This window comes from Poecile atricapillus, chromosome 2 (genome assembly GCF_030490865.1).
Source record: "Poecile atricapillus isolate bPoeAtr1 chromosome 2, bPoeAtr1.hap1, whole genome shotgun sequence".
Classification (NCBI taxonomy): domain Eukaryota; kingdom Metazoa; phylum Chordata; class Aves; order Passeriformes; family Paridae; genus Poecile; species Poecile atricapillus.
In genome coordinates, this window is record NC_081250.1 from 35,514,240 (window position 1) to 35,524,755 (window position 10,516).

Genomic DNA, 10,516 nt, shown 5'->3' on the forward strand with positions numbered 1-10,516 from the left:
AGAAAGTTGATTTTGCAGTGTGTTTATTCAGTGTTCACCTCTTTTGGCAGAGGGCCAGCGTAGATGTCATCTGCAATGCTCTGATACTGTATTCTGACACATAATTTACAGGCTTATTGTATGCTGTACATGAAGCACAAAGTGACATATTACCATAGGTAGGACTTGAAAAACCTCTTGTGAAAGGGAGGAGAAGCGATGTACATAACCCTGAAGTTACACTGTGCTGCTCTTCCATAAAATAACCCTGCAGCCAGCCAGCCCAGCATGGTAGCTATGATTGGGAGGAGTTTCTCCTGAATTTTGGTTTCCTCTCTTAGAAAATAGCAGACTGCAGAGACGGAGGCTTTTTGGAATTACATACTGCGACAGACAATGCTGATATGAATATTTAAAGTTTCTTGATTTTCTTGTAGCTTCAAAATAGACTGTGACTTCCCCTTAATGCTCTACATATAGTTAGATAAAAATCTACTTAGATAAATCTACTTAGATTTCAATATTAACATAAGGAAAATTAAAGTTTAATAAAGCAACGAAAGTATTGTGTGTGAGCACTCTGTGTGGTTTTGCCCTTGCTCATGTGCTTGTTACTGATTCCAGTAGGAGCCTGGCACATGGACATGTTCCTTTGGAGACTGGAAACATGAGAACAGAAGGGTTTTCTATAGATGCTAGCTGAGGCAGATATTTTAGTTAGCTTTGAGTACCAGTGATCTGATGGGGTGTGTTTGTTTGGGTTATTTTATTTTAACCAGTTAAGAATTGTAGTCCGATTTTACCAGGCAAAGGGAAAAAAAAAAATCAACATTTCCACACTTTCTAAATGAATGTTTTTGACATCTGGATATGTCCAGAAATGCTGATTATAAGTAACTGTTTAAATTAATTTCAAATAGCCCTCTAATTTATTATTTGTGTATTTGTGTACCTATGTTTTTGTTGTTGGTTTGTGAATAGAAGTATTTTGTAAATTCCAAATATGAAACAGGCAGATTTTGACATTATGCGAAACAATTGAGGTCTGTGATAACAATGTGGTAAAGAGACCAATGGTTGTGGAAATTAGAGATAATTTTATCAGTGCAGTGAAGGAGAAAATGACATCAGGAAGCATTGCCTTTGTCTGTCCCCAAATTAGAGTGCTCCTTTTCAAAGTGAAAAGAATGTCTGGGAGCTCATAAAGTTCTTCTTCCCCCTGTGAATGTCAGTTTATGGAGTTATTTAGAAAAACATCTACTTGCAGCTTACCTGCTATTCTGAGCAATTAATGCAGACAGTTTATCATCCATGAAAATGTCTCATCTGTCTCAGGAGCACCTCATGTAGCTTGGAACCAGGGACTGTTTCAGTGGGAGAAGATAAATCTTTACATTATTTGTTTTCCAGCAACTTGCTCCAGTACTGAGGATACAGCCAGGGACAGGCCTGTTGGCTGTACCATCTGCATTTAAATTGTCATCAACCAACAGATTGCTGACCACTGATGTTTTCTTTTTTCCCCCTCTGGGTTGTAAGATAATAGAGCATGAAAAAGTTTAATTGGTAAAATGTAGAACTAAAAAATACGGATCTTGGAGATACCTGTTTCAATTTAAGCAGAAGAGGTTGAGATGGCTTGCAGTCTGTCTCAGGTTGCAAAGGAAGATGTAACTAGAAGTATGTATTCTATTACCATCTGTTAAAACCAGCTGGGGCAATGTTCTTTATCTCTTCCATGACCCATCCCTCATAACTCTGGGGAATATCTGCTGTTAATGAGCCATTGAGTCTCACTGCATGACTGATAAAATTGCATCATCCCATTGGGAGATGCTCCACCCAGGGGGAGGAGCCAAGCATTCCTACCTGGATACAACTGGAGACTTAGAACACACAGTCAGCCTTTCTCCACTAAATTCCCAAATAAAAACCAGACCCATCTACACCACCACTGGATCTTTGGAGGAAAACTGCACCCTTCTACAGGCTCACTGCTTCAACAGAACCACATCTGTCACTCCAAGAAGACTGTAGCCACCATTTAATCTGACTGCTACCAACACCCTGACCAACACGGTGTCAGGCTGTATTCTGACTCTGTCAGTTGTTTTTGTACTACTACATTTTATTTTCATTTTCCTATTAAGTTGTAGATTGGTTGTTTTTTGATTTATACATACTAGTAAACAATGGTTATTCCTATATCTTTGCCTGAGAACCCCTTCATTTCAAAATTATAATAATTCAGAGGGAGGGGGTTTACATTTTCCATTTCAAGGGAGGCTCCTGCCTTCCTTAGCAGACACCTGCCTTTTCAAACCAGGACACATACATGCACGGAAGTGTGGGATTTTCTGAATGTTTTTTCCTTGATACCAATCGGTTGCATGTGGATATTGTTAATCAAGTCACAATATAAATTCCTGCCTTACTCTGCAAGAAACAGCCCAAATGGTCATTAGAACTGAAACAAAAAAATGAGAGTATCACCAACAGTATTGTCTGATCTGATAGTGTCCCACAAAATACAGTATTTGACTGCAGAGTGATAGAAATAAAACAGAAATTAAATCTCGGAAGTTAGATATAAGAGTGCTGCAAGAAAATGAGTGCTTCAAAATGTTTTGGTAAAGGGTAAGTAACTGCCCAAGCGTCCCTTAGGAACATTCACAGAATATTCCACACAAGTCTGAATATTGATATACAAACATACCAAAAGCCACAGCATTTCTGATAGTGTTTAGAAGACACATCTGCAAAAGTTAGAAATTTCCACAACACTTTTTAATTGGACAGTTTGTAAATTATTAGCAGTCTGGCTCTCCTGAGGGCACACTTTCAGCAGAGAGCCATAGGCTTTAACTGCACAGCTCCCATTAATGTTAATATTAAATCTTCATGCTGTAACTTATCCCACAGCACGTAACACTACCCAGTGTTTTAAAGATAGGACCGTATGTGCTGCACTGAAATACATAACGGGATCAAATTGAAGAGACCATAGAAACCTCATACTGGAGATTCTTTTTAACCTCATCTGAAACGTCCTCATGATTTATTTACTTTGCCAGGAGTGCCCATATACTTGGCTCTTTCTGACTGAGGGCTTCAACCCCAGCAAAGTAGGTATTCAGTCTTTTTTCATTGTTCAACGTGGGTAAACAGGCACAGAGGTCAACAGGCTTACACAAGGTCATGGCATGAGTCACTGCTGTGGCTAGGAATAGAATCCAGGAGTCCTCATTGCTACTGCTCTCCTCTAAACACTATCCTGTACTCTTAAATTAAAGCAGGGCTAATTTTATTTTTGTACAGAATAAAGGTGTCTGAAATCAATATAAATGTTACAGTTTCTAACAGAGGGATGCATTTCTCTTTATGGCCCTGAATCAGCACTACTGGGGAGCTAGATGGAAGCCACACTTGTTTTATAATAGTATGCTGGGAGCATCATCATAAAGATTTTTACACATTCTGTGACACGTTTTATCCATCAAAATCTAAAATAATCAAGGTTTTTTAGGTCTGTCCCAGAGATTACATTTTGAATTGTTGGCTGTTCGTAGTTACTGATTGTAGTGGTGTTGGAAACATATTAAGTATCATAATGTCTTCATCAATCAAATATCGATTGGCACTTGTATAGCATCATTATGCCTACGGTGGCTGATTTGACCAATTTTGTTCCTGTCTGGTGCAGACAGGAGGAGAGAGAACTCTTGTGCCCACCTTATTCAAAGAACAAATTTAATATCCTGAGGAGAGTAGGGCAAATGTCAGTGTCCTTTGAACAATCAGCAAGGGACAGGGAGAAGCAAAAGGAGCAAAAGCTCCTATCTGTCCTGTATTCTAAGGAAAGTTCAAGTAGAAGTGAGAGAAAAGAGAAAATTAAGAATATATAGAATGAGGCAGCAATGGCAAGAAATTACATCACTCATATTTTGATTGGAAAAATGTTGCAAGAAGTTTGCAATGTGTTTGGTGTATCCATATGCTGCCTATTTTACAGTATTACTGGTAAAAATATACATTAATACTAGTAAAAAGGGGATACAAACGAGGTTTTTACAAAGCTAGCAGTTTTATCTGGAATTGCATATTAGAAATCCTGTTCACATTTCTTCTAGCTTGAATAACATGCAACTTTTCCCATAAATTATCTTCTTCAGCAGGATAGGGTCTCAAAGAGGCATAAGAAAGGAACAAGGGACCTTGGTGCCCGGGCTGATACAGAGGAGAATTTTATTCAAAATCTTATTATGATTTCTTTTTTTAATGTCTCCAAACTGTCCAAGCATTGTGAAAAGGAGTTGTATGCTTTTAGGAATGAGATCTTAAAAAACTATTAGTTCTGAGTAGCTGTGAAGCCAAAATGAATATAATAAACATTAAAGAAATAAATTGTATCTTTAAAATTACCTGAGACATGGAAAGAGAAAGAAAAACATAATTAACATATTTTCAGCTATTAGCCCACCCCAAGATGACTTCTTAAAACACAGTGAATATCAGCACTCTTATATATTCTCACATCAACCTACCTTGAATTAGTGTTTATAGACTAGAATATTTTGTTACACATTTCTTTATATAAACAAAAAAATAATATTTTACTTACATTTTGTTTATTCAACAAAATACTCTTCTTTGTTTATATAAATAACCAAATGCCTCAAAATGTTTTGGGGTTTTTTTTCAGGCTCATTGTACATAAGAGCGGACAGTATTGACTGACTGGAAACTCCAGTGGGATATGATTTTGCAAATTATTTTATCTGGCTTGGCCAGTTCTTCAAGGACTAACACCCAATGTGAAGCACCTAAGCCAAATGAGAGGGAATGAGTTTTGGTCAGTCATTTTGGCTAGCTGAAAGCTTTATGCACCATAAAAGTCTTGCTGGGAGGTTTCACCTGCTATACAGGGATATTTTGCTGAAATGCATTTCACCAGTTATGTAGCAAAGTATTAAGTGGAAGTGGTGCAAGTATTAAAATGGAAATGCTAATTTTCATGTGAGAAGCAAAATAAGAGGATCTGATTTCTGAATGAGAAATTTCTGGGCATCCAAACCCCTTACTTTCTGATGGTGGATGATATAATTCTAATATTGCAACCAGCTGCCTGTTTAGAGAAGAGGATTTCTGCATAAATAAATTTCCTCTCCTGATGAGATGAAGATCCCTTATTGACTGTATCCTCTGGTTTTTGCTTTCAGACTTTTTCAATTGTGGGAAAGTGATTCCAGTGAATAGTTTATGTATTTGGCTATAAAGCACTGAAGTGGTCACCAGGGTGGGGGTAGGGAAACAAGGGAAAAGACATTTTTTCCACTAACCAAATTCCAGTGGAAATGAGATCTCTGAAAATTAGCTACATGTAACACAATATGAGCTCAGAAAGGAGGACAGGTTGGGGTTCTGCTTTCACAAATTCCCCTTTCACACTCCATACTCTGGGAGTAGGTGCCATTAAAAAGGGAACAGTGTGTATAAGGAAAAGTGAAGATGAAGAAAAGCTTATTTTTCCAATACCACAGTTGCTGCAGTAATGGTCAACTTTCTCAGCTCTCATTCCCCTCAGGACAGCTATATAAACTATATATAAAATGCAGTAGCTATACACACATATTCTTACCTAGTAATAATGTGTTGCCTGATGCCATCTTATGTAAATGGCTATTACGCATCCAAATGTAGTAATGTAGTTGCATTGCCACACATTGAAAACCTCCAATGAAACTTTTAAGTTCATAAGATACACTTGCATGCTCCTTAATTGCTACAGCAGAGAGCATTTCACTGTCCAAACAGGGTGGAAGGATGATCACTGCACAGCCATTGTGGAAATAAGATTCTGTCATAAAAAATATCCGTCCTTAAAGCTGATTTTTTTTCTCGGAAGTACGATTTTTTTGAATACTTTGATGATGTGCGTGAGCCTACAGCCACACAGATATGTATGTAAACTCTTCTCAGAAAAATACTTTTATCATCTAAAGGAATAAAGTGCTTGAGGCAGAAGACAGGAATCTCTGGGAAGTACACTACTGTGATGAATACATTTGTCAACCGAGTGCCACAGTGATAAATTTCAGGAAAGATGAAAAGGTTTTTCATGACAGCAAGAAATTTGTAACTCAAAGAAGAGAAAATGAAGCAAACAGTTTGCATTTATCTTTGCATCTTAATAGACAACTTTATTCCTGTTTTCATGGTGTTGTCTTCATTCTCATGCTAAAGGATTTCCATTTGTATAAAATATTAAAATGAAATGGAGTTGTACAGGTACGGTTTAGTACTGTTGTCAGTCGCAGCAGTTAGAGAACCTAATATATGGACACTTTAGTCTCAGATTTTTTATTAGTACTGATTTTGGAGCTGCTTTGGACCTGACAGTTGACATGCACAGAGAAAATGCATTAAAATACTTCCAACTTTATTATTAATTAGGATTTGATAACTTGCTCCTCCTGCCCTCCCTGAGAACATATGCCACAACAAATGAAATCAGAAAGGTATTTCAGCTCTTTGATAGCTGGGTCTGCCACTACAGCGCTGGAATCAGTGGGGTTTTTTTCTTTAGTAGGTGCAAAGACTGAGCCCTGAGCTCCAGCAAGCTGCATATGGTGTGTTTTCTGTTCAGAATCTAACTGGGGATCTGCTCTCCCTTCTTACCTGAGTCAGCCTGAGTTTCTTAACTTGTAGGGCATGCTGAATAACCTGTATTTTCATTTTCTAAATAGCAAAATGTGATACTTTTCTTGGAAAAGTGGAGAGAATAACCGCCACATCAGCCAGCACTGGGATGAAGGTAATTAAAGCTCTTTTACTGAAGACAGTAACACCAAATACTCCCTAAAGTACTGACTGCAGAGTACTACATTGCCATGAGGTGAATTTCCTAAATTTAAATTTACATACACTGAAATAGCATAACTTAACAGAACTACTGGAAAAGTTCCATGTAACATATTTGGCAATGGTTCTGTAAAGGCAACTGGTCTGTGCAACACAGTGTTGATTTAGGGAAAGGCTTTGCATTTGCCCACATGCCCATTAGTAAGTGAACTGAAATGTGAGCAATGTATTGAAGGTGCTGCACACGCTGTATAGTTATGTTTCTAAACTGCAGGATTTCCAATTCTATAAAGTAATCTGAAATTTATTTATTATGTTTCTGAGAATTATGTCTCACAGTCATACTGTGGAATTGTGTTACCATCACAGTTGGTTTTGAGTGCCCTCTGAAATATGAATCGAGGACGAAAATCACTGTTAGACCTGCCGTGGATCCAAGGATAAGTAGCATCCTCCCTGCACTATAGCTCAGACACATCCACCCACACATAACTGTCTGTTATACCCATATAAATATATATTTCCTTACTGCTGTCATTTAGAGCAGGCATTTGGCTGAATGTGGAAGTTTTCTTTTTATTTGTGTTATTATTTGCATTACTGTTCTAGCTAAGTTTTCCTGCTGTTCATTTCTTTCATAACTTTCTGTAAGCATCAAAGCAACACTCTTTCAGCTGCAAAGACGCCATTTTGGTAAGAAAAAAATGCGGTTTCTGTCCCAGAGATCATTCCCTGCAAGCCTGAGGCAGGTGGTGGTGGTGCAGGATGCAGGGATGAGGCAGCAGCAGTGGCTGTGTCAGCTCCCTGGTAACCTGACCTGAATCTGGCACTCACAGGAGCGATGATGGGCTGAGGCCATGGCTGGATTGGTTTTCAGTGGACTCCCTGCCACGGACAGGGCTGCATGACTGCTGTCAGCCAGCTGTGGCAGAGCAGCAGGAGTGCCTGAATGGGGGCAGAGGAGGCTTCTGAGGGTCCCTCCTGCTGGGGGTTTGTTCAGAAGAGGTTGTGGCTACTGTAGTGCCCGGCCAAAGGTCAGAGCTGCTGAGCACCAGGTGGATTTCAGGGGTCTGAGACATTTTTGTTGGGGGGCAAACCAGTGAAGTCAAGGTGAATGAATCTGGCTATACTTTTAACACTTCCAGAAAATAGTATGTTCATCAGAGCATCATAGGACAAAAAGAGTCCTGAATCCACAGATCTCTGGCAGCTTTTTGGAGAGAAAAGGAAGCCAGGTTGCTGCAGCCTGCATTGTACCTTCAACCGCCAGTGCCAGCCTTGCACTGCATCTGGTGAGAGCAATGGATCAGTTCCACTGCAGGATCGTATCTGATGTTAGACATTACTAATAGTGTCACTTGTGGAGGCTGGCCAGAATTGTGCTTCTCTTTGTGCCATACACATACAAATAAAATGTAGCTCAAAAGTCCATTTAGTGCATGATACCTTTGCTTCTCCCCTATGTAAAAATCCACCATGAACTCCTTCACCTCACATCTGCTACAGACATTTACATCTTTGGGGCTGAGGTCACTGCACCACTGCCCTCCTGCCATGGGAACCCAGCGATTCCCACTGCACTGATGTGGCCAGATCCTGCATAAAACAGGCTATGACTCCTTAGCCCATTGTTCACAGGTACATGTAATGACTCACAATGCAAAACAGAAGTACTGTGCAAGGCAAAGTTGTTTTGGCTGGGAATCACATATTCATCCACCTGAAATCAGTGTTTGTTTTCTTTTAGCAGGCTTTTGGACAGGCCTGCATGAGGCTGAGCAGTGTGAGGACACACTGGAGCGGAGGGAAGAAGAAAGTTGGTGCTTAAATTATGGTAGATAAAACTGCATATCTCCATGTAAGATATAGATTTGTGTGTATGTATTGGCAGGTCTGCATGTGCTGAGCTTCAGATTTTCACCCAATGTAATAATTCTTGTGATTTCTCTCAGACTATCAGCAGTGCTGAGCTGGAACCATCTCCCGTAGCCTATTATCCAACTCTGTCAGAACACTTCAGCTGCATAATAAATAATGCATATGGGCATTCTCTGATCACCCATAAACCCAAGAGGAGATATACATAATCTGAAACTTTTACTGGCTCATGGGAAGTTTTGATCTTCAGAGGATTTGCCAAATTAAATCAGCAAAGTGCAGGGCAAAAGTATTTTCTGATGACAGCTTAGTTGGCAGGCTCTGGAGCAGGACGTGACCCAAAATGGTGTGTGTGGCACACCAGCAGGTCAGTGGTCCAGCACTGGGTGCCTGCAGGTGCCTGCAGCTCAAGGGACCTCACTGCTCAATCTGGAGCTGGCAGCAAGGTATCACAGCCAGCCCCAGGCAGCACTTGCCCACCACAGCAGCTTGGTAAGTTTTCATTAAGTTATCAGGGTTAGATTCAGTTTTCTGATACATAAATGCCAGATAAGGTGGGTAGATAAAGAGACACCAAGAAAAGGCTGGTTATGTTTTCTGAGCAGTATGAAAATCTTGGTTTATGATTGTATCAATCTAGTCACTCCGAAAAGTCTAAGAAGATGTGCATTCAGTATTTCACGTACCCTAAAGGTTAAGACTGCAGCAAGAATTAAAAGAAATACTACCTTTCTTAATTTTAAAGACCTTATGAATTTTGCCAGCCCAGCTCAGGATTTCTGAATGCTCAGGGCTGGCAGTTCTGTCATTTCCATTATCACACAATCCCTTTTCCAGCTCCCCTGAGCCAGCTTGGTGCTCTTCCACGTCAGGAAACACCAGGGTGGATAAAGTGAGCTAATAACACACCCCTCACTCTCCTATTCCTCAGCAGAGGAGTTTTGCAGTGAGGCTGTTGTTTCACAGGAGCTGCTGCAAGCACCTGGGGATATGAGCATCCCTGGATGCACCACCAAGAACTTGCCACCTGGGCATCCAGGCTGAAAAATAATTTCTTCTTTCTATTTTTATTTTATTTACTTATTTATTTTTTCCTGAATGATCTTTAAGTGAGATCTGTCCACTGAGCAAGCTCATTGCATAGTCCCAAAAATTATCCTGCTAAGCATGGTCAAGGAGGGCACAGGGCTGGGAGAGAGGGGTGGGAGTCATGGAACTGCTTCCGCTGGCTGCTGCCAAATGCACGTGTGAAAGCACATCCTTTTAGCAAGGCTGGGATGTCTCTGGGCATTCACAGCTGGACCTAGAGCTCTTTGTTCCTTGTTAAATGTGATTTCTAATGGCTATTGCAGATAGAAACTCTAATTTTTTTTTCCTCCTGAAGTCATGTAAAGAAGCTGTGGGATAGGTGGTGACTGTTCCTATCAAAACAGAGTCTTCTGACCAGGACACAACAGATTTTCTTCGAAATGTGCAGGAAAATGATAGTAGTCACCTCATCAATTCTATATGTATCTAGTTCCTCATTTTTGATCCACAGCTATCCTGTTTCTGTTCAACTCATTGATTCAAGATATCAGGCTTAAGAAAACTCTGGAGAGCGAACAGGGAAATCCTCACTGTCCCTTTTGTAATGTAAACCCAGATTTTATTTCCTTTCTTCTAAAAGGAGAAAAAAATTAAAAGAAATGCAAATACTTATATCAGTTTAATTTAAAAATAACAGGACTATTCTATTTGTATTCCCACTGACATATTTAGTGCTGGTTTTAAATACCCTTATTAAATCTAATCATCC